Consider the following 23,759-nt stretch of genomic DNA (forward strand, 5'->3'; position numbering starts at 1 on the left):
TTCTGGTCACAACCTGTTTTCAGCTGGAAGAGAGAAAGGCTTATTCTGCATGCAGGTGAGAACACTGAAGTTTAGGGAGATTAACTAACTGGCTGAGACCCGACTAGAACCCTTTTCACCCCCAAGTTTCTGCTCCCACGCTGCATCTGGCTGCCTCTTCTCAACGGAGAGCGTCTTCCTCAGCAAAAGACACAGAGTTAAAAAGAAAGCTGTGCCGGGGCTGAAAAGTTTCAACTAGGCAAGGGCCTCAAAGCAAAACAAAAAGGAACAGAAGTGAGCATTACCTGTGAGCCAGGTAAGCAGTCCATCAGCCAATGACGCAGTACCAAACCAACATCCACGAGCTCTATGACTGGGCCTTTGGGATGGGCAGACAGGTCAACTGCTTGCCTCTATAGCACCTCAGGTTTTTCTTCACCCAGACCAGATAGCAGCCCTCAGCTGGGGCTGGGTATGCAGTACTGGTGCTGCATGTGTCCCCAGTGAAGTGCAGCCCTCGGTGTCTTCAGCTGGAGAACAGAGATGAATGGTTCCACGTAAAGCCCAAGGTGGCCCACAGGTCCACAAATATGGCACGTCACAGCCCTCCCTCTTCCCGTTGGGAGGAATATTCCGCGCAACCCATTGCTCTACTGTAAAATGACCTAGAGGTCCTCCCTGGACAGACTGTCCAAGCTGGGCATTCTTGGGGGCTACATGCTGATGCTGTCACACATAGTGGAGATCTGTGTAATGGCAGAACCAAAGTGTTTAATGAAAATGTTGCCTTAAATCACCCTGCTGAGCACTAGCTCTCCCTACAGCTTGAGTATGAGCATCTTGAGGACAAAAAAACATGGTGATTCACCCTAAGTGCGTGTGCCTCACGAACCTGAACATAAGGCATATGATGGGTGTTTTAGGAAGTACCAGTCTAATCAAACAGGCTTTTTTCTCACCTCATTAAGACCGGGCTACCTCTCTTGGGAGAAATTGTTTTTCTGGAACACAGGGAGGGTCCTTGGATGTAACAAGTCAACATTTTGAAACACAATAACCATTTAAAGGCATCTGGGTTTTTTTTGTTTGTTTGTTTTAATGAACTCCTAAAGAAAGGATCTTTCATCAAGTTGTTGCCACATTTCTCCTCTGTTTCTCTCTCAAAAATCAACATTCCCCCCCCCCCCCCAAGAGAATAACTTCATTGCTGTGTTTCACCACCACTGAAAAGCTAGATTGTGCCAATGAGAATAGGCTGTTACTCAGCTCATATTGATCTTGAAGATCATCTTTAAAGTGTCAGGGAAAGGGAATAAGACAAAATATTCCTGAAATTTTTATGTATTTCCCTTGTTGGTAGTGAACTCAAACTATATGACAAAGGTTTAGTAAACAAAACAATATGGTATTGTTTATAAAAATAGGCACATAGACAAAGGAAACAGAACAGGAAGCCCAGCAATGAGCCATGCATATGCATTCCACTAATCTTTGACAAGGACACCAAGAATACACAGTGGGGTAAGGACAGTCTCTTCAATAAATGGTGTTGGAAAAACTGGATAAGCACATGCAAAACAATGAAATTGGGACTCTAATCTTAAACCATAATTAAACTTGAAATGGATTACAGACTCAATTGTCAGAATACTTCTGGGTTCTACACTCTGTTCCATTTATCTATGTGTCTGTTCTTTCACCAATACCACACTGTCTTGATTACTGCAGCTATGTGGTAAGTCCTGAAGTTGGATAGTGTCCATCTTCTGACTTAGTTCTTCATTATTTTGGTGGCTACTCAGGTTTGGGTAAGATTTGGTAGGCAGAAATGGAGGCGAGAGCACTCAAGAGAGGAAACTGAGCAAAGGTTTGATAGAGGAAAAGGGGAGACACATTTTGAGGATCAGTGAGTAGTTTCAGCTGCCTGTACCCTAGTTTTATAAATGTAGTTATGGCTGTGTTTTCTAGAAAATAGGTAGTTCTAACCACAGATGGGTATTGTGAGTACCCAGGCCTAAGAGAGCTTGTGGCCTGGCTATCAGGGGCATTTTGCCAGCCATGGAAGTCAGGAGCCCAGACTTAATATTGTGAACTTTTGTTGATAATGTGTCTATCTTTCAGCCTGATATGAGGACAGATTGGAAGCCTCCCCACTTTTATAGCTGTGGGGAGTCAGTGACATTTGGGGGAAGGCACTGATTTGGAGTCAGAAGACCTAAGTTCTAGCTTGGGCTCTGCCATTTCTGGCCTCATAATGTGACACAATTCACTTCCCCCTCTGTGCCTCAGCTCCTTCTTCTCTATGGTGGGATGATGGCAGGTGCCCTCTTGGCCTCCCAGGGAAGTTTTGTTTTGTGTTTGTTTTGTCTGGGTACAGTGAACTTTATTGATGATGCACAACAAGGTAGGACTTCCTAAGCCCCTCTCCTTCTTCAAGGGGTCTGGGATGGAAACTGTGGTCAGGAGATTCTCAGTGCACTGGGGGATCGATTTGGGTCAAGGACTCCTCAGCAGCTGAGGGCCTCTTTTCCTTTCGCTGGGGCTGGTGGTCCAGGGGGCTCTTACTTTTTGGAGGCCTTGTGGACCATAAGGTCCAACATCTTGTTGCTGTAGCCAAATTCATTGTCATACTAGGAAATGAGCTTGACAAAATAGTCATTGAGGGCAATGCCAGCCCAAGCATGAAAGGTGGAGTGGGTATCACTGTTAAAGTTGCAGGAGACAACCTGGTTCTCAGTATATAGCCCAGGATGCCCTTGAGGGGGCCGTCTGATGCCTGCTTCTCTACATTCTTGATATCATCATATTTGGCAGCTTTTTCCAGGCAGCAGGTCAGATTGGCACCATATTGGGGGTGGGGACACAGAAGGCCATGCCAGTGAGCTTTCCATTCAACTCAGGATGCCCTTGCTCACAGCATTGGCAGCGCCAGTAGAAGCAGGAATTATGTTCAGGCAGCCCCTTGACCACCATGTCACAGCTTCCCAGAGGGAATATCCACTGTCTTCTGGGTGGCAGTGATGGCATGGACTGTGGTCATGAGTCCCTCTACAATGCCAAAGTTGTCATGGATGACCTTGGCCAAGGGGACCAAACAGTTGATGGTGCAGGAGGCATTGCTGACAATCTTGAGAGAGTTGTCATACGTGTCATGGTTCACACCCATCACAAACATGGGGGCATTCACAGAAGGGGCAGAGATGATGACCCTCTTGGCTCACCCTTCAAGTGAGCCCCAGCCTTCTCCATGGTGGTGAAGACACCGGTGGACTCCACAACATACTCAGCACCAGCATCACCCCATTTGATGTTGGCGGGATCTCGCTCCTGGAAGATGGAGATGGACTTTCCATTGATGACAAGCTTCCCATTCTCAGCTTTGACTGTGCCTTTGAACTTGCCATGAGTAGAATCATACTGGAACATGTAGACCAGTGGTCGGTAAACTGCGGCTCGCAAGCCTCATGCGGCTCGCGAGCCACGGTTTGCCACTCTGTTGACTAATGAGTTTGCCGACCACTGATGTAGACCATGTAGTTGAGGTCAATAAAGGAGTCATTGATGGTGGCAATATCCACTTTGTCAGAGTTAAAAGCAGCCCTGGTGACCAGGCACCCAATGTGGCCAAATCTGTTCACTCCGACCTTCACCACCGAGTCTAAGGGTTGTGGCTGGCACTGCGCAGGAAGAGCGGCTGTCTGATGAACAGGAGGAGCAGAGGCTCTCTGCTTCCTTCCCAAGTACCAGGGCCTGCACCTCCTCAGTGGGTTTGCATAAGTTATTAGGAGCATCAGTGAGGAGACTCCATCTACAGACCCAGCCCAGTTCTCGATTTACCTTAATTTATCTTAAGTTCCTTAAAGGTGAAGGCCCTACTATTTTTCTGTATGTCCATAGTGCCTATCACAGTGTCTTGCTTATAGGAGACATTCAAGGAGTATAATTTTGGCTTTTTAAAAGTAGAACATATTGGGGGAGACCTTCCTTGTTAGGCATTTATATGATAAAGTCAGTTGACCACAGGCTTAGCGTGAATCAGATGGCATAAAAGTCAATATGCAAAAAAAAAAAGTAAATGTGCAGTGTCTAGTAAAGGAGAAGCACACACTCAATGACTCAGCCTTCCCAGCCACAGCGATGGCCCTAGAGAAACTGCCACACTGGCTCCAGGAGTTATGTTCAACAGTGTTCCTTGCAACATTGTCGGGAAAAAACATATATCCCTATGTAGCAGGTCTTCATGTGGACATATGGTTTTTAAAATTCATTTTATTTAATGTGTTAAAACAAAAATATAATTTCACATATGACATTCAGTATACCTTTAAATCAGGACTTGGATTACCTAGACTTTATAGGTTTGGGGGCGGAGAAATCCTAATTTAAATTTGTCACCATTCTATTACTTGTTAATTTTTTTCTTTTAATATGAATGACATAAAATGTACACATTGTTTCCAATTTTAAGGAACTAGAGATTTTTGAAAAAATGTCATTATATGTATAATGGTTACATGTTTAGTTGAGAAATGGTAATGTATACAGAAATTGAGTACCTTGCTATGGACATATGTTCTTCTCTTGGGTAAATACCTAGGAGTGGAATTGCTGGGTCATAGGGTATGTGTTTGTTTAACTCCATAAGAAGTTGTCAAACTGCTTCCTAAAGTGGCTGTACTAGTTAGTATTCCCAGCAGCAATGCCTGAGAAATCCTGTTGTCACACATCCTTAACTAGCACTTGGTACGGTCAGTCTTTTACATTTTAACATTCTAGTGGGTATGAAATGATGTCTCGTTGTTTTAATGATGACTAATGAGCACTTTTTTATGTGCTTATTAGCCATTTATATATCTTTGGTGAAGTGTCTATTCAAATCTTTTATGAATTTCTTTAATTAACTTATTTGTCTTCCTATTCCTAAATTGTAAGAATCTTTTATGTATTTAGAATATAAGACTTTCATCAGATATATTTGCAAATATTTTCCTCCCAGTCTGTTGCTTGTCTTTTCATTTTCTTAACAATGTCTTTTGAAGAGCAAATATTTTTAAACATGAAGAAATCCAATTGGTTATTTCTCTTTTACAGTTCATGCTTTATGTGCCCTCCCCCCCCAAAATTAAAAGATGTCTTATCATATTAATAATGGTTCACAAAGATTTTGGCCCAGGTTTTCTCCTAGAATTTTTAGAGTTTTAGCTCCTGTGTTTTGGTCTATGTCTCATTTCAAGTTAATTTTTATATGTGATGTGAAGTGTGGGTGGAATTTCATTTTTTTCCAAATGAATATTTTTGTATTAACATCATTTGTTAAAAAGACTATTCTTTCCCCTATTGAATGACCTTAGTATCTTAGTCAAAATTAATTGGTCATGGATGCATGGATGTTTCATGATGCCATTCTTTCTTTAATCTCTATGTCTATCCTTTACACTATTGCCACACTGTCTTTTTTAAATGGATGTTTATGGTATTTTATTTTTTTAATTAGAGTTTTCATTCAACACTAACGCTGGTGGTCTTGATCCGGCATCTATAAGGGTTCTGGAATCTGGAGAAGGTGCTGTGTGTAAATTAAATAAGAGTCCAGAGATGAAACATAATTTTGAAAGGCATTTGGGAGGGCAGAGGAGCCTGGCTAAAGAAACCAAGTCCTCGTCTCAGGACCCCTTGTTTTTTTATTAACACAAATTGTCCTAAGGGAAGGTGGAGATATACACATCAAAGGGTAGAGTTAGGTACAGAATCCATTGTCAGATTGGGGGATTACCTTTGGCTGTTCAGATGTTTGGCCAGGAGGAGGCAATAACATGTAGATTAAGATGCCTTCAGCTGTCTGGCAGCAAGCAATCATCCTTTTCAGGTTTGGGGAAATGCCTTTCAGCCATCCCAGATGATTCAGCCCTTGCTGACATGCTGGAATTGGCTTCCGGCACAACACTGTTTTGTGTTAGTTTCAGGTGTACAGCACAGCGGGTAGACTTTCATGGAGGTTATAAAGTGTTCCCTCTGATAATTAAAGTGCCCACCTGGCACCATATACAGTTAACACGATAGCGTTAACTATATTCCCTATGCTTTACCTTACATCCCCATGCCAATTTTGTAACTGCCAATTATTACTTTCTAACCCTTCACCTTATTTCACCCAGCCCTCCCCCAAAAACCCTCCCCCCATCTCTGTCAGTTTGTTCTCTGTATCTATAAGTCTGATTTAATTTTGTTTGTTTATTTTGTTCTTTAGAAACAACGTGCAAGTGATATATGATATTTGTCTTTGTCTGTGATGTGAAGTGTTGGTGGAATTTCATTTTTTTCCAAATGAATATCCTTGTATTAACATTATTTACTTAGCATAATACCCTCTAGGTCCATTCATGTTGTCACAAATGGTAAGATTTCATTCTTTTCTATAGCCAAGTAATAGTCCATTGTATATATGTACCACAACTTTTTCTATCCACTTGTCTATTGATGAGTACTTGGTTTGTTTCCATACCTTGGCTATTGTAACTAATGCTGCAATGAACATAGGGGTAAACGTATTCTTTCAAAATAGTGTTTTTGGTTTCTTTAGATATATACTCAGAAGACTACCACACTGTCTTTATTACCGCAGTGTTACAGTAAATCTTGAAGTCAAATAGTATAAGTTCTCCAACGTTTTTCCTCCTTTTCAAATTTGTTTTATTATTCTCAATTCTTTGCAATTCTATGTACATTTTTTAGTTAGCTTATTCATCTCAATATCAAATGATATCTCATTGTTGTTTTAATGATGACTAATGATGTTGAGCACTTTTTTTATGTGCTTATTAGCCATTCATATATCTTTGGTGAAGTGTCTATTCAAATCTTTAATTGACTTGTTTGTCTTCCTATTACTAAATTGTAAGAATAAAAAACAACTAAATCTGTTGGGCTCTATTTTTAAGGGAGAGAGAAACATCCATCAGTTGCCTCCCGTTTGTGCCCCAACCAGGGATCAATCTGCAATCTAGGAACGTGCCCCGACCTAATGGAACCTACAGCATCCCCAGAGCTTGGAAGGTCAGCTCTTCTTCCTTATCGCTGCTGGTGGAGGGTGCTCAGATGTCACCCAGCAGTCAGGGTCCAGTGTCCAACAGCTGTAACTCTGAGGGTGAGTTGAATCAACCTCCCCTTCCTCTCAGCTTCTATCCTACTTCCTTATTGGGGATCACATGGATCATGTCTGTTTCCTGCCAGACTTGAGATATTTGCAAGTTGTGGTCATATGCCCCTTGGAGTCCTCTCTCTTCCAATTTAAATATTTCCCGTTCCTTTAACTGAGCCACCAAGCCAGGGCAAATCTGTTGAGATTTTTATTGAGATTATGTTGAATGTATAGAGCTGTGGTCGGCAAACTCATTAGTCAACAGAGCGGCAAACCGTGGCTTGTGAGCCGCATGTGGCTCGCGAGCCGCAGTTTGCCGACCACTGGTATAGAGTAATCTGGAGAGAACTGATATTTAAATGATGTTGAGTCTTCTGATTATTGTTAGTGTGACATCTTTTCCTATCCTTTCAGTTTTAATCCATCTATGTATTTATATTTGAAGCTGTTTTTTTTGTTTATTTTTTTTAATAGCAAATAGTTCTTCTAAAATACAGTCTGACAACCTTTGCATTTTCGTTGGTGTGTGTACTGTAGACTATTTACATTTAATATCTATATAATAAAAGCCTAAGTGACCGTTATGGCAGGACGACCAAAATGACTGATTGCTATGATACGCACTGACCACCAGGAGACAGACGCTCAATGCAGGAGCTGCCCCTTGGTGGTCAGTGCACTCCCACAGGGGGAGCACCGCTCAGCCAAAAGCCGGGCTCACTGCTGGTGAGCACAGCGGCTGTGGCGGGAACCTCTCCCGCCTCCGTGGCAGCACTAGGAGCAGCGAGCAGGTGGGCAGTAAGGAGTGAGGGGTCCCGGACTGTGAGAGGGCGCAGGCCAGGCTGAGGGACCCCCCATCCCAGTACACAAATTTCATGCACTGGGCCTCTAGTATAATATAATAACCCAATAAAATGGAATCATAAAAAGTACTCAATTTAAAAGAAAATAGGAAAAGGGACAAAAACAACAACAAAGAACAGATGGGATAAGATTCAAAACAAATAGTAAGTTGGTAGATTTAAATATAGATTTAAAAAAAATCAATATTATCACTAGGTAAATAATTTTTGGTTGACATGTATTTTTTATTACAGTCCTTTATTTATTTTTAATATATTTTTATTGATTTCAGAGAGGAAGGGAGAGGGAGAGAGAGAAATATCAATGATGAGAGAGAATCATTGATCGGCTGCCTCCTGCATGACCATACTGGGGATCAAGCTGCCCACAACTGGGCATGTGCCCTGACCAGGAATTGAACTGTGATCTCCTGGTGACCTCCTGGTTCATAGGTCAGCGCTCAAACACTGAGCCACACCAGCTGGGCTTATTTCAGTACTTTAAAATACCACTTCCCTGTTTCTAGCTTGCATATTTCCTGATGAAAAGTGCATTGTCACTTTTATCTTTGTTCCTCTCTATTATTTCTCTTTTTCTTTTTTCTGATTTCCTTTAAGTTTTTCTTTATATCTTTAAAATGCAGCAGGTTGACCATTATATGCCTGGCAAGTGTTTTTTCTTTGTGTTAATCTTTCTTTTGGTTTTTTCAACTGTCAACTCTATGGTTGGTCTTTTTTTTTTTTTTTTAACTTTGGAAAATTCTCAGCTACTATTTCTTCAAATATTACTTCTGTCCCAAATTCTCTTCCCTTCTCTTCTCTTCTCTTCTCTTCTCTTCTCTTCTCTTCTCTTCTCTTCTCTTCTCTTCTCTTCTCTTCTCTCTCTCTCTCTCTCTCTCTCTCTCTCTCTCTCTCTCTCTCTTCCCCTCTCTCTCCCTCTCTCTCTCCCCTTCCAAATTCTCTTTTGTCTTATTTTGCCAAATCCAGTCACATGTATGTTACACCATTTGATATTGCCCCAGAGATCTTGGATGTATGTTTTGCATTTTCACCCTTTTTCCTCTGTGTATTTTGGTTTGCATAATTTCTCACCCATCTTGAAGTTCACCAATTCTTTTCTTTTTTTGTCCATTCTGCTGATAAGAATGTCAAAGCAATCATTTCTGAGATTGTGTTTTTCATCTAACATTTACATTTGACTAGTCTGAATAGCTTCCATCTCATTGCTGAAATCCCTTGTTTATGTATGTTGTATACCTTTTCCACTAGTTCTTTTAATATATAAATTATAGTTATTGTATGGCTTTCCTATTGCTTTTTTAACAGAAAACCACAAACTCAACGGCTTAAAAGAACACACACGTATTATCTTATAGTCCCAGAGGTCAGTACTCTGAAATCGGCCTTAAAGGGCTAAAATCTGTGTCAGCAGGCCCGCATTCTTTCTGGATGTTCCAGGAGAGACCTTGATCCTTGACTTTTCTAATTCGTAAGACACTGTTATCACAGATGCATGCAAGTCCCCACTTATTTATGTGTTCCCTGTATCCCAATTTCAATTCTCATTCCGCTCTCTGTCCCCTATATATGTAAACATCCTAACGTGTTTAATGTGGACCTTTTCGTTTGGTTTCTTACAAAATATATTTTGTTGTTTGATATACATATGTTTTAAATTATGTACGGTTAGTATAGTTATATATATTGTCTGGTTTCATACTCTTTAAAAATATATTTTTATTGGTTTCAGAGAGGAAGGGAGAGAGAGATAGAACATCAATGATGAGAGAGAATCATTGATCGGCTGCCCCCTGCACACCCCACACTGGGGATTGAGCCCACAACCCAAGCAAGTGTCCTGACCTGAAATCGAACCGTGACTTCCTAGTTCATAGGTCAACGCTGAGCCACACTGGCTGGGCTGGTTTCATACTTTTTAAACACAGCATTGTGTTTTTAAGATCCATAGATGTTATTATGCCAGAACTAATCTTCTGCTTCTAAGTGCTATATAGCATATCATGGTGTGCATCCACCATGAGTTATTCTATTACTCCAGTAATGAACCCAGACTGCCTCCAACTTCACAAATAACACTGCAATACGTATTCTCTTGCATGACCTCTTATGAACCTGTGTGAGATTTCTTTGAGACAAACCAGGAGAGGAATTGCTGGGTCATAGAATATATACGATTTGACTAAATCCTGATTCTCTCTAGGATGGTGGCACCAGTGCTCTCTCCCACCAGCTGTTCAGGGGGTTTCCTATAACCCACAGCTCCCAACATGTGGCATCATTCTACTTTCTAACATTTACCAATCTAATAGGTATAAATTGATGCCTCTTTGTTATTTTAATTTGTACTGCTCTGGTGACTAGTTTAAATCAGTTTGCTTTTGATCTATGTGACTCAGTTGACTTTTTTCTCTTGTGTATCCTCAATTGGGAATGTTTCCCAGGCCCTTTTTAGAGCTTCCCACAAGTATCATTTGGTCTTTCTGCCTTGTTTATTGTCATCACTGATGGCAATCAGATGTAATCAGAGGCAAACTAATTCTTTCCTCTAGTCATTGGCTTACATGGTGAGTGGGATTATGGACATGCAGGTGCCTGAATTTCAGGCTGCAGCTTCCATCAGCAAGACTTTTGCTACAATAGTGTTTGTTTTATTTTAATTGCAGTAAATAATTAAATAGAAGGAGTTTTTAATCACCATATTTGGGGTTCTGTACTCAAGAAGAGAAACCACTTCTTCTTCAAGGTGTTCGTTAATGATATTTAAAAGCCATTATGGCCCGGTCAGCATGGTTCAGTGGTGGACCAGGAGGTCACGGTTCAAATCTCACTCAGGGCACATGCCTGGATTGCGGGCTCCGTCCCCAGTGTAGGGGCGTGCAGGAGGCAGCCGATTCATGATTCTGACTCATCATTGATGTTGCTATCTCTCTCTCTCTCTCTCCCCCCTTCCTCTCTGATATCAATAAAAATATATATTGAAAAAAATAAATTTTAAAAAGCCATTATGCTTTTACCTCTCTAGGAAAGACATGTGACTGAATGAATTATCTGTTTGAGAGTCCAAGGCTGTGTCTTGAATGTGTGTGCAATTCTATGAAGAAAGTCAGGCCTGTGAGGAAGTTGGTTCAAAGGCAGAATTTGGAAAACAAATAAGACTGTGTCCAAATACTCTCTCAGTAATAACCCAAATGAAAAATGACATAAACTTCCTCTAAGTACTTTCATATGTCTAAACATTTTAGGCTTTGGGTATAAATGCCAGTACTTACACCACTACTGCTCAGTTAAGGACAGGATCAAGCTATATAAATTCTCCCAGGGTGGATTCTTCTAAGGTCAGATGAGTAGTCAAATTTCCCTTTGCAAGTCCCTGAGACTCTTGTCACACAAAGTTCCAGAAATTGGTTTGTAAGTGTGGGTCATTGCTTTCTCTAGTCATCTGTCAAGTACATTTCCATCTTAGATGTTTTCTGAGTTCTACCTACATTTTCACAACAATGTAGCCTCCTGCTTCTTCCAGTCTAGGCTGATCTTCTGCACAGGTGGCCAGATTTTACTACTGGATGAACTACATTTGGCAAAGACAGTCTGTTTCTTTAAGAAATAAAAAAATGTGCCTCTTTGTACCTCACCCCAAATGATTTGCATCACCTCAGCTATGGTTATGTTAGAGAAGAACATGGCTGTTGCCCAGCCAGTGTTGCTCAGTGGTTGAGTGTCGACCCATGCACCAGGGAGTCACTGGTTGGGTTCCCAGTCAGGACACACCAGGAACTCCAGGAATCTGCCATGTGTACAACTTCCAGGTTGTGGGCTTGATCCCCAATGGGCAACATGCAGGAAATAGTTGATCGATACTGATGTTTCTCTCTCATCAATGTTTCTATCACTCTCCCTCCCCCTCTCCCTCTCCTGTTCTCTCTCTCTAAATTAAATAAAAACATATTTAAAAAAAAAAAAAGAACAAGGCTGTCATGATTTTATTTATTTATTTTATTTATTTTTTAAAAATATATTTTATTGATTTTTTACAGAGAGGGATAGAGAGCTAGAAACATCAATGAGAGAGAAACATCAATCAGCTGCCTCCTGCACACCTCCTACTGGGGATATGCCCACAACCAAGGTACATGCCCTTGACCGGAATCGAGCCTGGGACCTTTCAGTCCGCAGGCCGATGCTCTATCCACTGAGCCAAACCTGTCAGGGCAAGGCTGTCATGATTTTAGAAGAAATCTCACTGGTAGCCACCCCACTGGTTAGTAGCAGAGGGAAGGTTGTGTCCAGAGCCACAGTATACATGTGTACAGTTTGCAGACTGTACATAAAGGCCAGTAGAGCTGATGAATGGGAACCGAAATCCAAGCTCTGGGTCCTGACTGAGAGATAGGTCTTCCCCAAAGGGGCCCCACAAATGTGCCTGTAAACTACCAGAGGCCCCACAAAGTCAGTGTTAGATCTAAAAGGGCCAGATTCAGGAAAGGCTGAGAACAGACTGAGGTTGCTGTTCTGTCCTGAACCCAGGCACTATGTTCTCTGTTACACCCTGTAGAAATTATATGCCTACAACACTGCCTGGAAAATAAAGGTAAATGCCTCCTATCTTGGGAGAAAAAGGTTGTATCAGCAGTTCCCAATGGAGGAGGGGGATTTTTGCCCTCAAAGGATATTTGACAAGTCTAGAGATGTTTTTGGTTGTCACAATTGAAGGCTGCTACTGGTGGTTAAAAGCCAAAGGTGCTGCTGAACATCCTACAGTACACAGGACATTCACCCATAATAGAGCTATCTGATCCAAAACATCAACAGAGCCTCTACGAAGAAACCCTAAGAACATGAAGGTAAGAAACCCTAAGAACATCTAAAGGTAGATGCAGGGTAATAATGTGGTTATTTTAATGTAATATTTAAGAGGTGCCAGATGTATATTTAGGTTTTTCCTTGAAGTAAAGGTTTTCCCTTCTACCCCAATCCTCCTCCATCCTACCCTCATTTCCTTCTCACCTGTCCTCAAGATGCTCAAAATAAACTTCTACATATATTGTGTGAGTGTCCATGTGCATGTGTCTATGTGTATATGACAGGGGAAAACAGAGACAGGCTAAGAAAGAGGAAGACATTTAAAGAGGCAGAAAGAGATGTTCCGAGAAAGACAGATAGTAAGGGAGTCAGGGCAAGTGGGATAGATAGATAGATAGATAGATAGATAGATAGATAGATAGATAGAAAACCACAGAGGACTAACATACAACTAAATTTTTTCAACAAATACCCGAGTCTGGAAATTCAGCAAAGTCCCTGTGGTCAATGAGCCCACAATATTTTCAAAAGAAAAAGCTGTAACACGTGTGATAAGTGGAAAGCTCACAATAAAATCATAAACAAACTTGGAGGGAATGTGGAGGAGGGGCTGACATTCTGCAGGAAGTAGGGTGCAGAGGAGGCCTCAGGGTGAGGTAACTGTTGAGGTAAATGGGGAGAGAAGGCATTTTTGTCAGGTGAACAGAATGAGGAGTGAGGATTCTTGATGGGTGGGTTTGGGGAATGGTAGAGGGCTAGGAGGTGAGGATGCAGGGTGGACTTGGACAGTGGAGGAGTAGAGGTGGGAAATGAACTTGAAAGGGCAGTTATGACCCCCCATAACCCCCTGATGCAGGATTAGACCTTGAATCCATGCTAGAAGTTGTACACATGGTGGATGCCTGGAGTTCCTGGTGTAATATTTCCTCACCTCTTTCAAGTTTTACTCATGTCACCTTTTCAATGAGATGGCCCCTAAAAATTTTCAGTCCACCTTGTCTATCCTTTCCTTATAGTACTTATCATCTAATAACATGATATAATAAATCTATTAATTTAATGTTTATGTTCCTTGACTAGAATGTAAGACTCATGAAAGGAGAGATTTTCTTTTGTTTATCAGTGTATCTAGAACAGTGCTTCATGCATAGTAAGTGCTCAATGAATACTTGCTGAATGACTAAATGAATGAGCATGGAGATTAGAAGCATGCCTCCAACTGTCAGCTCCTTCCAGAACTTTACATCTCACAGTTGCTCCTCAGGAGGTATAATAGATTTTTAGGGCTGCATAACAAATTACCACAAATGTAGGGTTTAAAATACACACATGCATTATCTGACAGTTCCTGTAGGTAAGGCATCCAGGCACAGCTTAATTGGGTCTTTTCTCTAGGCTCTGACATGACTTCAATAAAGGTGTCAGCTGGGGTTGGGTCTCAGCTGAAGCTCTACTGGGGAAGGGGCCACTTCCAACCCTTCAGCTTATTGACAGAGTTCAGTTCCGGTAGCATGTAATGCAGGGCTTCCATTTCTTCCGTTTCTGTTGGCTAGAGGCTGCCCTCAGCTCCTAAGGCTAACCTGCAGTTCCCTGCCATGTGAGGTTTCCCAATGTGGCCACTTGCCAGAAAGGAAGACAGAGACTCCAGCAAGATGGTCATTATGACTTTATGTGACACAGAGGCCTGGTGCACGAATTTGTGCATGGGTGGGGTCCTGCCGGCCTGCTCCAATTGGGGGCCCCCCCATCCCTATTGGAGGTGGGGCCAGCTGGGGGGAGGGGCTGTGGGTGGTTGGCCAGCCGGCCTTGCCCCCCGGTCAAACTCCTGGTCAAACTCCCAGTTGAGGGGACAATTTGCATATTAGCCTTTTATTATATAGAATATTGATGTATTCCCATGCACATAATCACCCACATCCTGTCACCTTTGCCATATTCTATTGATTAGAAATAAGTCACAGGTCCCACCCACTCAACAGGAGGGATCACACAAGGGCATGAACATCAGGAGTTGGATCACAAAGGTCACTTTAAGGGAAAGTCCCACATGGGGGTGGGGACAGCTAGAGGTGATGCTTCTGCTGTGGACACCATGAGTCCCTTGGTCTTATACACACCTCAGTCTCTGCACATGTTAGAGCTATATATGCATGTACCTGCCTCCTCCCACAAGATTGGGGGCAGGGACTGTTCTTGTTTACTTTTAGAGTCCATTTCTAGTGCAGAGCTTGGCATATAGTAAAACATTACATTTGGAAGAGTGGGTAGAAGGATAGATGGACGGATGGATGGATGGATGGATGGATGGATGGATGGATGGCTAGTGAATGGATTTATGGATGAATAGATGGACAGAAGGGAAAATGAGGTAACAAAACAAGGGAGAAGGCAAAATACCTGGACAAAAGTAGAGTATCCCTCACCTGACAGTGGGGCCACTCACTATGAAGGACAAAGATATGAGCAATAAATTATACATATGCTCCAGCCTTGTTACTGGAACTGCCGCTTGGAGTCATTCGATCAGACAGCCAAGAAACCAGAGGTAAACAGTCCATCTTTGCCAGATCTTCTTTTTCCTCCTCAGGGAATGGCAGTGGAAAAAAGCATGAGGGCTGTCCAAATGTTTCATGTGCAAAGGCACCAATGAAATCCTTCAGTTCTTGGTGACTTTGGCAGATCTGGAGGTATTTCCTAAGAAATAAACTGAAGGAAGAAAGCAGAAAAAATATTCCTTTGTAATCTTCTCCAAGGCTTTAGGCAAAGGCCTTTGATAACAAAGGATTTTGAAAGTGCTTCATACAATAAACATTGAATTTTGAGCTAAACCTTCTTGAGAAATTGCTCCAGTGCAGGATAGTAAGTCAAGGTTGTTCCTGGCTTGACCTCTGAGTCCAAGATGAAAGCCAGGTCGCAGGCATAGCTAGAGGTGGAGGTAGGGTCTCAGGCTATCATTCCTCTGTTGGAACTGTGGGAAGTCCTCATAGTTCTCAATGTTGCTTAATGTGTTTTCTACCCACATGCCTCAAGGGAGGAAAGATTGTGACATTTTCTGGCTGAGAGCTTTAGACTGGGTGACCTTGGATTAAATCTTTATATATGTATCCGTTTTTTCCCCTCTTTTGCTTGAATTTTAATGATTTCTTTATCTCAGCTGATCCATGACAGGAAATTTGCTTTATGTCATGTAAAGGTCATTAATAGGCAAGGTGAGTGAACTGTGACAAGGTCTCACTAGAGGCCATATTTTATGTCTGCTAATCAGGGCCAGACTATAATAAGGCTGAAGAACACCACTGTTTTTAAAGGTGATTACTGGGCCTTTTGCAAGGGTCCAGGTTTGTAAAAATATTCATAACAGAAATCTGGGAAGTGTCTGGAGTTTAGTCTCCTGGGGAGTAGATGGACCTTAGACGCTCTGAATATTCTGACATGAAGAGAATGTCAGATTCCAGGGTAGGTAGATAACTTTTAGATAGAAATTTTAGCCTGATTTCTCTTCCCATGTGTTTGGGTTTTTTTAATAGCCTATCAGTATGCTGGCACCTCACTAAAGGAACCTAGAGAAGCCGATGAATGACAATGGGATACTGATATTGCCCTGAGAGAAAATGAATAAGGAAAATTTGGAATTTCCAAAAGAACAGTGTTTCTTCTTGTTTTGAAAGCCATGTCCTCGCTTGAGAAGAAAGGGGCTTTACTCTGTTCCTCATCACCTTGGCTTGGCTTGGCTCCTACCTCATCGTTTAGTTCTTCCTCTAATCCGTAGAAGTCCTAACCTGAGGAGCATAGTTCCTCTGGATCCAAACCCAGTAACTAGACCTGGAACCATCATGGGAAACATTAGAAGAAGACCTGCTACCTCCCTGTTGGGGTCTCTTTGTATTGAGTACACACTTCAGGCCCCAACTTCTAAAAGCTTTGAAAGCTGACTTTGCACAGGTGGAAAGCTCTTGTATGAAGTAATCAGCAAGCATCGATTCCCCTGTTGGGTGCACAGCACTTTGCTTGGTACTATGAGGAGACACACACAAAATAAAGTCATGACCCTTCCACTTCGTGGCAGATGTGAATTATTCCAGGGTCAACAGGAACCCCTGACCAGGGAACTGACACTACCTGGGGAATACTTCCAACTTGGGTAATTCCTGGTGCTCACAGCCCATCTGAGCGGATTCATTCTTGGTTCCCAGGTAGCGTCAGAGAAAATGCAGAGCCATCATCTTGTTCATTTCCCTAGAATGGACTAGTCAAGCAGGTTTCTGTGTAGGAAAAAGAGTGAGTACACACACACACACACACACACACACACACACACACACACACACACACACACGCCAGGTGTTTGTCCCAAGCCTGTTCACTCAGAGTTCTCCCTGTATCCCATCCCTTCACTGAGAGGTTTTTTATGGCAAGGACTAGGATCACTTTCAATAAATAATTCTAAGTAAATAGGCTCTGTTAGAATACAAGACTTGCTTTCAATGTATTCCCTCAGAACAAAAGGATAAGACCCAACCTTTTCTCTTTTCCCAGTAAATCTTGTATGATTGTTTCTTTCTTCATAAACATGGGTTTCTCAGACTGCTAGTTTTTCTTCTGTACTCATTTCTTCTCAAGAAATTTAATCTCTATGGAGTATTTTTCAAATGGATGAACACTTCTAACAAAAACTGCTTTCTCAATGGGTCTATATCTTTCTGACTTTCTAATATGTAAAAATGCATTTGGACACAAAGGCCTTCCTGTCTATCTTAGTACTACCTCCTGTCTACCCTGGCCCACTTTACTCTATTCACACAGCCTCACTCATTTTTAATCCAGTTTTATTTGTTTAATTGATTTTTTTTGTTCTGTCCTCTTGTTTGGACTATAAGCTCCATGAGGGCAGAGGCCACATCTGTTCTGCTCTCCACTGTATCCCTAGCACCTAGCAGAGCATTTGCCATTTAGGAGAATCTTATTAAAATACTTGTTGAATGAATGAATGAATAAATAAATAAATGAAAATGTTCATAATAAGTGACATATCATGGTTTCCTTAACCAATTAAAAGTAAAATGCAGGGGAGAAACCAAGATGGCGGCATAGGTAAACACCTGAACTTGCTGCCTTGCACAACCACTTCAAAACTACAACTAAAAGACAAAACGGACATCATCCAGAACCACAGGAAGGCTGGCTGAGTGGAAATTCTACAAATATAAGGGAAGAGAAAAAGCACACTGAGACTCAGAGGAGATGCAGAAGTAAAGTGCGGAGATACGGAGGCGCACGCGCAGAAAGGGCTGGCAACTGAGGACTCAGTTGTCTTTTTCAATTGGGAGGGAGACACAAGCTCCCTACTGCTCTGAACTCCAGTTCCAGGCAAGACTCTGGGAACCCAGACTCATACGAGGGGAAACTGGACTGTCTGGCATCGGGCGGAACTCGAGGGCGGCTTTCTCTCAGAGGTGCTTGCAGCAATTGCCGCAGGACACTGAGACCCGGGGCCTCTTAGGGCAGGGCTGAAGGTCAGCCATTGCTGTTTGCTCTGCCCTGTTGATTCCCTGAGACCCCGTCCCACCCTATTTACAACCCCACCCCAGCTGTGCCCAGAGGCTTTTGCATATGAGTGGCCTGGCCCTTTGCAATCTAAAATTACCTAACAAACTGCAGCTGGGTCAGAGAGCCCCAGAACTTCCAAAAAAAGGCCCAAGCCTCCACAGCAGCTTGCATTGCTTCACAGGTGGGCCTCATCTGGGCACCTCCAAACCCCAAACAAAGAAGAGGAATCTTCAGATCTTTCCATAGCTCCTGCTGGGTGGCCTCAGGCAGAGGCTAAATTTGCACCTCCTTGGAGATCCAAGAGCCAGCGTACCCAGTGGTCAGAGTGGGACCATCCAGATTACAACTCCTCAGATACATAAGGGACACACTCAGGGGGCAGACACAGTGAGCACCAAAGCCCCACTGAAGCAAGTCCTGCCCCATAAGGGTGTTTCCAGCACAGAAGTTCTCCCATCGTAGACACAACTGATCTTCACAGCCAATTGGCCTGGAGGTCAATTCCTCCCAGTGATACCAACAACAATCAAGACTTAACTACAACAAGACTGTGCACACAGCCCACAAAGGGGTGCACCAAGAGTGTCCACCTCAGGTAACTGGGAGACCAACCCACTGGGCCCTATAGGACACCTAGCACACAAAGCCACTCTATCAACTTAGGGAAGCAGCCAAAATGTGGAGACAAAGAAACAGGTCACAAATGACAGAAATGGAGGAAAGCAAAGTACTGGATATAGAGTTCAAAACCACGGTTATAAGGTTTTTCAAGATTTTCTAGAAAAGGCGGATAAATTTAGTGAGTCCCTCGAGGATATGAAAAAGGACCAACTAGAAATTAAGCATACACTGACTGAATTAAAGAATAATATACAGAGATCCAACAGCAGACTAGAGGATTGCAAGAATCAAGTTAAAGATTTGAAATACGAAGAAGCAAAAAACACCCAACAGGGGAAAAAAAAAAAGAATCCAAAAATATGAAGATAGTGTAAGAAACCTCTGGGACAACTTCAAGCGTACCAACATCAGAATTATGGGGGTGCCAGAAGAAGAGAGAGAGCAAGATATTGAAAACCTATTTGAAGAAATAATGACCGAAAACTTCCCCTACCTGGTGAAAGAAATAGACTTACAAGTCCAGGAAGTGCAGAGAACCCCAAACAAGAGGAATCCAAAGAGGACCACACCAAGACACATCATAATTAAAATGCCAAGAGCAAAAGACAAAGAGAGAATATTAAAAGCAGCAAGAGAAAAAACAGTTATTTACCTACAAGGGAGTACCCATACGAATGTCAGCTGATTTCTCAACAGAAACTATGCAGGCCAGAAGGGAGTGGCAAGAAATATTCAAAGTGATGAATAACAAGAACCTACAACCAAGATTACTCTACCCAGCAAAGCTATCATTCAGAATTGAAGGTCAGATAAAGAGCTTCACAGGTAAGAAAAAGCTAAAGGAGTTCATCAATGCCAAACCAGTATTATATAAAATGCTGAAGGGTATTCTTTAAGAAGAGGAAGAAGAAGAAAAAGGTAAAGATAAAAATTATGAACAACAAATACATATCTATCAACAAGTGAATCTAAAAATCAAGTGAATAAAAAATCTGAAAAAAAGAAGAAAAAAAAGCCTGCGGACTGAAGGGTCCTAGGTTTGACACCAGCCAAGGGCACATGCCTGGGTTGCAGGCTCAGTCCCCAGTAGGGGGCATGCAGGAAGCAGCCAATCAATGATTCTCTCATCATTGCTGTTTCTATCTCTCTCTCCCTCTCCCTTCCTCTCTAAAATCAATAAAATATATATTTTAAAAATCTGATGAACAGAATAAACTGGCCAATATCATAGAATCAGGGGCATAGAAAGGGAGTGGACTGACAATTCTCGGGGGGAAGGGAATGTGTTGGGTGCGGGAAGAGATTGGACAAAAATCGTACACCTATGGATGAGGACAGTGGGGGCTGGGGGGTAAGGGCAGACGGTGCGGTGGGAACCGGGTGGAGGGGAGCTATGGGGGAAAAAAGAGGAACAACTGTAATAATCTGAACAATAAAGATTTATTTTAAAATAATAAATAAATAAATAAGTAAAATGCAGCTTTAGTCAGTTTTGCTCTGTGATTAGAGCATAAGCTGCTGATTGAAGTGTCTCCGGTTCAATTCCAGTCAAGGGCACGTACCTCGGTTGCAGGCTTGATCCCCGGCCCCCTGTTGGGGTGTGAGTGGTAGGCAACCAAGTGATGTCTCTTTCTCACATTGTTGTTTCTCTGTGTCTCTTTTCCTCCCTTCTACTCTCTCTAAAAATCATTTGGGGGAATAGCCTTGAGTGAGGATTAACTAACTAAATAAATAAATAGATAAAAGTGAAATGCAGGGCACAGCAAGAGTGGAGGGTAAGCAATACCAGATATGTCAGAACTGGGTTTTGGAGAGTGGAGCAGAGTGCAAAGACACTAACAAGGCTGACAAGTCCAATGGCAGTGCATGTCATCATGGAGGTGAATGCCTGCAGCCAGCCCAGGAGTCAGAGAAGTTGATGGAGGATCCAGGGGAGGTGGCCGTTGCAAACCTGGTCACTGCTTCATACCAGTGAGTTGGGCGAGCACGTAGAGACAATGGGTGTGAGCTGCAAAATGGCTGCTGCTTCCCTTCTACCCTCCAAATCTCACACGAGAAAGGAAATTCTGGAAAATGTAGTTCAGCCTAGCTAAGTTGACACATTACAAAGTCATTATAGTGGGCACTCACTGTTTGTTAGATGAATGAATGAATGAATGAACTGGCACAACAGCAACAGGCACTTGTCCATCTGTTCTCCCTAGAATGAGAGTTCCATAAGGAACAGGATTTTTCTCGTGACCTGCTGTGACCAGGCCACAAATACCCCAGAACTAGAACTACTGAAACACAACTAGACTGCACCCTGAGGAAGTCAAGGTCAGATTCCTAGAACTTTGTCCTGGAAGGCCCCAGGTTTAGCTAGCTCAGATTTTCCACTTTTTTGTCAAATGGTCTTGCATAAACTCTGATGCAATTGCAGCATCTCTGTCACCTTAGTGTCTCCCTAGCCCGCCATACAATCTCATTCTTGTTTTAAAAGATGTATGCCGTGCCCTAGCTGGTTTGGCTCAGTGGATAGAGTGTCAGCCTGTGAACTGAAGGGTCCCAGGTTAGATTCCCGTCAAGGGCACATACCTTGGTTGCAGGTTTCCCAGCCCCGGTCAGGTGCGTGCAGGAGGCAACCAATCGCGGTGTCTCTCTCACATTGTTGTTTCTCTCTGTCTGTCTCTCTAAAAATCAATGGAAAAATATCCTCGCCTAAGGATTAACCAAAAAAAGATATATGCCTCTATGCCCCTACAACTCTATCTCTATATGTCAGAAATATCAACTATCGGAGTACAGGAGAATAATGGCGGCGGAATAGACAGACGTGTTCCGAGCCTTGTCCCGGAGCAGAAAGAAAGAACAGCTGAGGGTCGCGCAAGGAGTGTTTGTTGGCTGGTTGGGAGACAGCTGAATTCCAGAAGGAGGTCGGGGACTGCTGAACGGGGTTCCCCTGACCTGGCAGCAAGAACTGCGGCTGGGTCCCCTCCCGGAGCTGCGGGCTTGGACGCGGAGTCTGCGCCATCTTGATCCGGAAAGTGGAGCTTATCTGAAGCCTGAGAATCCACAACTGCGGCACCCCAGGAACAGCTGCGAGCCCCAGAACAACGCTCCCCAACTGGCGCAACCACACGGGTTCAGAGAAGCTCTACACTCCACCACGGAAAGGTCAGATTTCGCCTGGGATAAGGTGAGGTCTCTGGTCCCGGCGGGAGAGAGGAACGCGCGTTTTGCGGGAGCTGGAGGACCAGGGAAGTCTGTGCCTAGAAAAATCCGTGGCTGTAGGGGCTGGCGTGATCTGTGACTGTGGAAAGGGGTCCTCAGAGCTGCTAAGAGAAGGGCACTCTAAAAAGCAACCCATTTTGATCTGAAGTGCAGGGACACCCTAAGAATTTCAGGCAGTCCAGACTTACGCGCAGCCCGTGCGCTCCCTGGGTGCCTGGGCTTACTCGCAGTCCCGGAGTTCGCACACTTAGGCTTTTTCCTCTTCAAATCCCTGCTTCTGATTACTAAGCCCAATACATAGGATCACCCAGTTGGGGACACCCTGGGAGACTGCAGGGGAAGGTTGTTTTTCTGGAACCTGGGGATCGGAGCGGGGAGTGACCATCAGAGAGTCAGCTCTGAGGCAGACCACTCCCACAGGCCCCAGTGCCACAGGGAAAGAAGGCTCTAACACTGCCTAGAGAGGCCATAGATAGACCCGGAAGTCAATCCAGAAACACTGCCACCCAGGGGCTGAATCACAAATTGACTCTTGTGTAATCAAAAATAAAGGAATACGAGAAATTAAGACACACAGCCTGCTTAAAATCAGGACTGGCTTACAACACCGAAGAGCAGTGGATCGCAGGGAACTGCAATACTGTCTGGACTGAGAAACAGGTGTGCCAAACAGAAAAACAGAGGAAGTGAATGACCTTCACTACTCCACATTTTATTTTTACCTTTTATTTTTTTTATTTTTTTATTTTTTTTTAATTTTCATTTTTTGCATCTTTTAATCAAGAAACTTTTTTTTCTTTTTTCATCACTTGATTTTGCCTTTTTAATGATTACATTTTTATTTTCAATCCGTATTATTACTACTGCTATTTTATCTTTTTTTTTTATTTTTTTAAAGTGTCATTTTATTTTCTCTTCATTTTATTTTGGGATTAGGGTTCTACATTCTATTTTTTATCTTTCCTTTAGCATCGTTTTACTCTATCTCAACTCTACCTTTAGGCCATCACTCTCTTCCTAACCTCCCCCTTTTCAGTGTCCTGTTTGTCTTACCCTTTTACTGCTTTAGATTTTCCCTATTCTTTCTGTTTACCCCTTGTTAAAATTTCACCCTACTTACATATCTAATCTCCAATCCCCTGCTCCAAGTCCACATACACCTCTCCCTTCGCTGTCTGAGTTATCCATAAACTTGTCCTTATCTCTGTCCTTTTGTTGTTGTTTGCTTGAATGTAGATTATATCCAATTTTTATGCTTTTTTTGTGAGATTGTTTTGCTTATTCTTCTTTTGTTTATTCTTTTGTTTGTTTTGTGCTTCAGCTTAACCTTGCCTCACTCCATATTAGTTGGTGTTGTAGTTTGTACTAATCCCCAGGCACTTGTTGCTGGCATTTGCTGGGATTAGTGATTGTTCTATTGGAGTTTTATCCCCAATATATATAGTCTGTTCCCCTTTCTCTCTTAGTCAATTTCTTGTCTCTTACTTTTTTTTTTTTTCTCTTTACTTTCCCTTTTCCCAATTTCATTTTCACACTCCTTTTTTCTTTTTTTCTTTCTTTCTTTCTTTTTTCCTCTTCTTCTTTCTCTCCTATCACCT

General features: G+C 42.6%; 1 pseudogene across 1 annotated transcript; it reads right to left on the reverse strand.

Moving 5' to 3' along the window:
* Nucleotides 1-2,540: 2,540 nt before the first annotated feature.
* On the reverse strand, nucleotides 2,541-7,193 carry LOC308241275 (glyceraldehyde-3-phosphate dehydrogenase-like; annotated as a pseudogene). The gene is made up of 3 exons: nucleotides 7,167-7,193; nucleotides 3,500-3,656; nucleotides 2,541-3,425 (listed from the first exon to the last, which is right to left on the reverse strand). The product of its transcript is annotated as a glyceraldehyde-3-phosphate dehydrogenase-like (transcript).
* Nucleotides 7,194-23,759: the final 16,566 nt, after the last annotated feature.

This window comes from Plecotus auritus (assembly GCF_963455305.1).
Source record: "Plecotus auritus genome assembly, chromosome: 2".
NCBI classification, from domain to species: Eukaryota; Metazoa; Chordata; class Mammalia; order Chiroptera; family Vespertilionidae; genus Plecotus; species Plecotus auritus.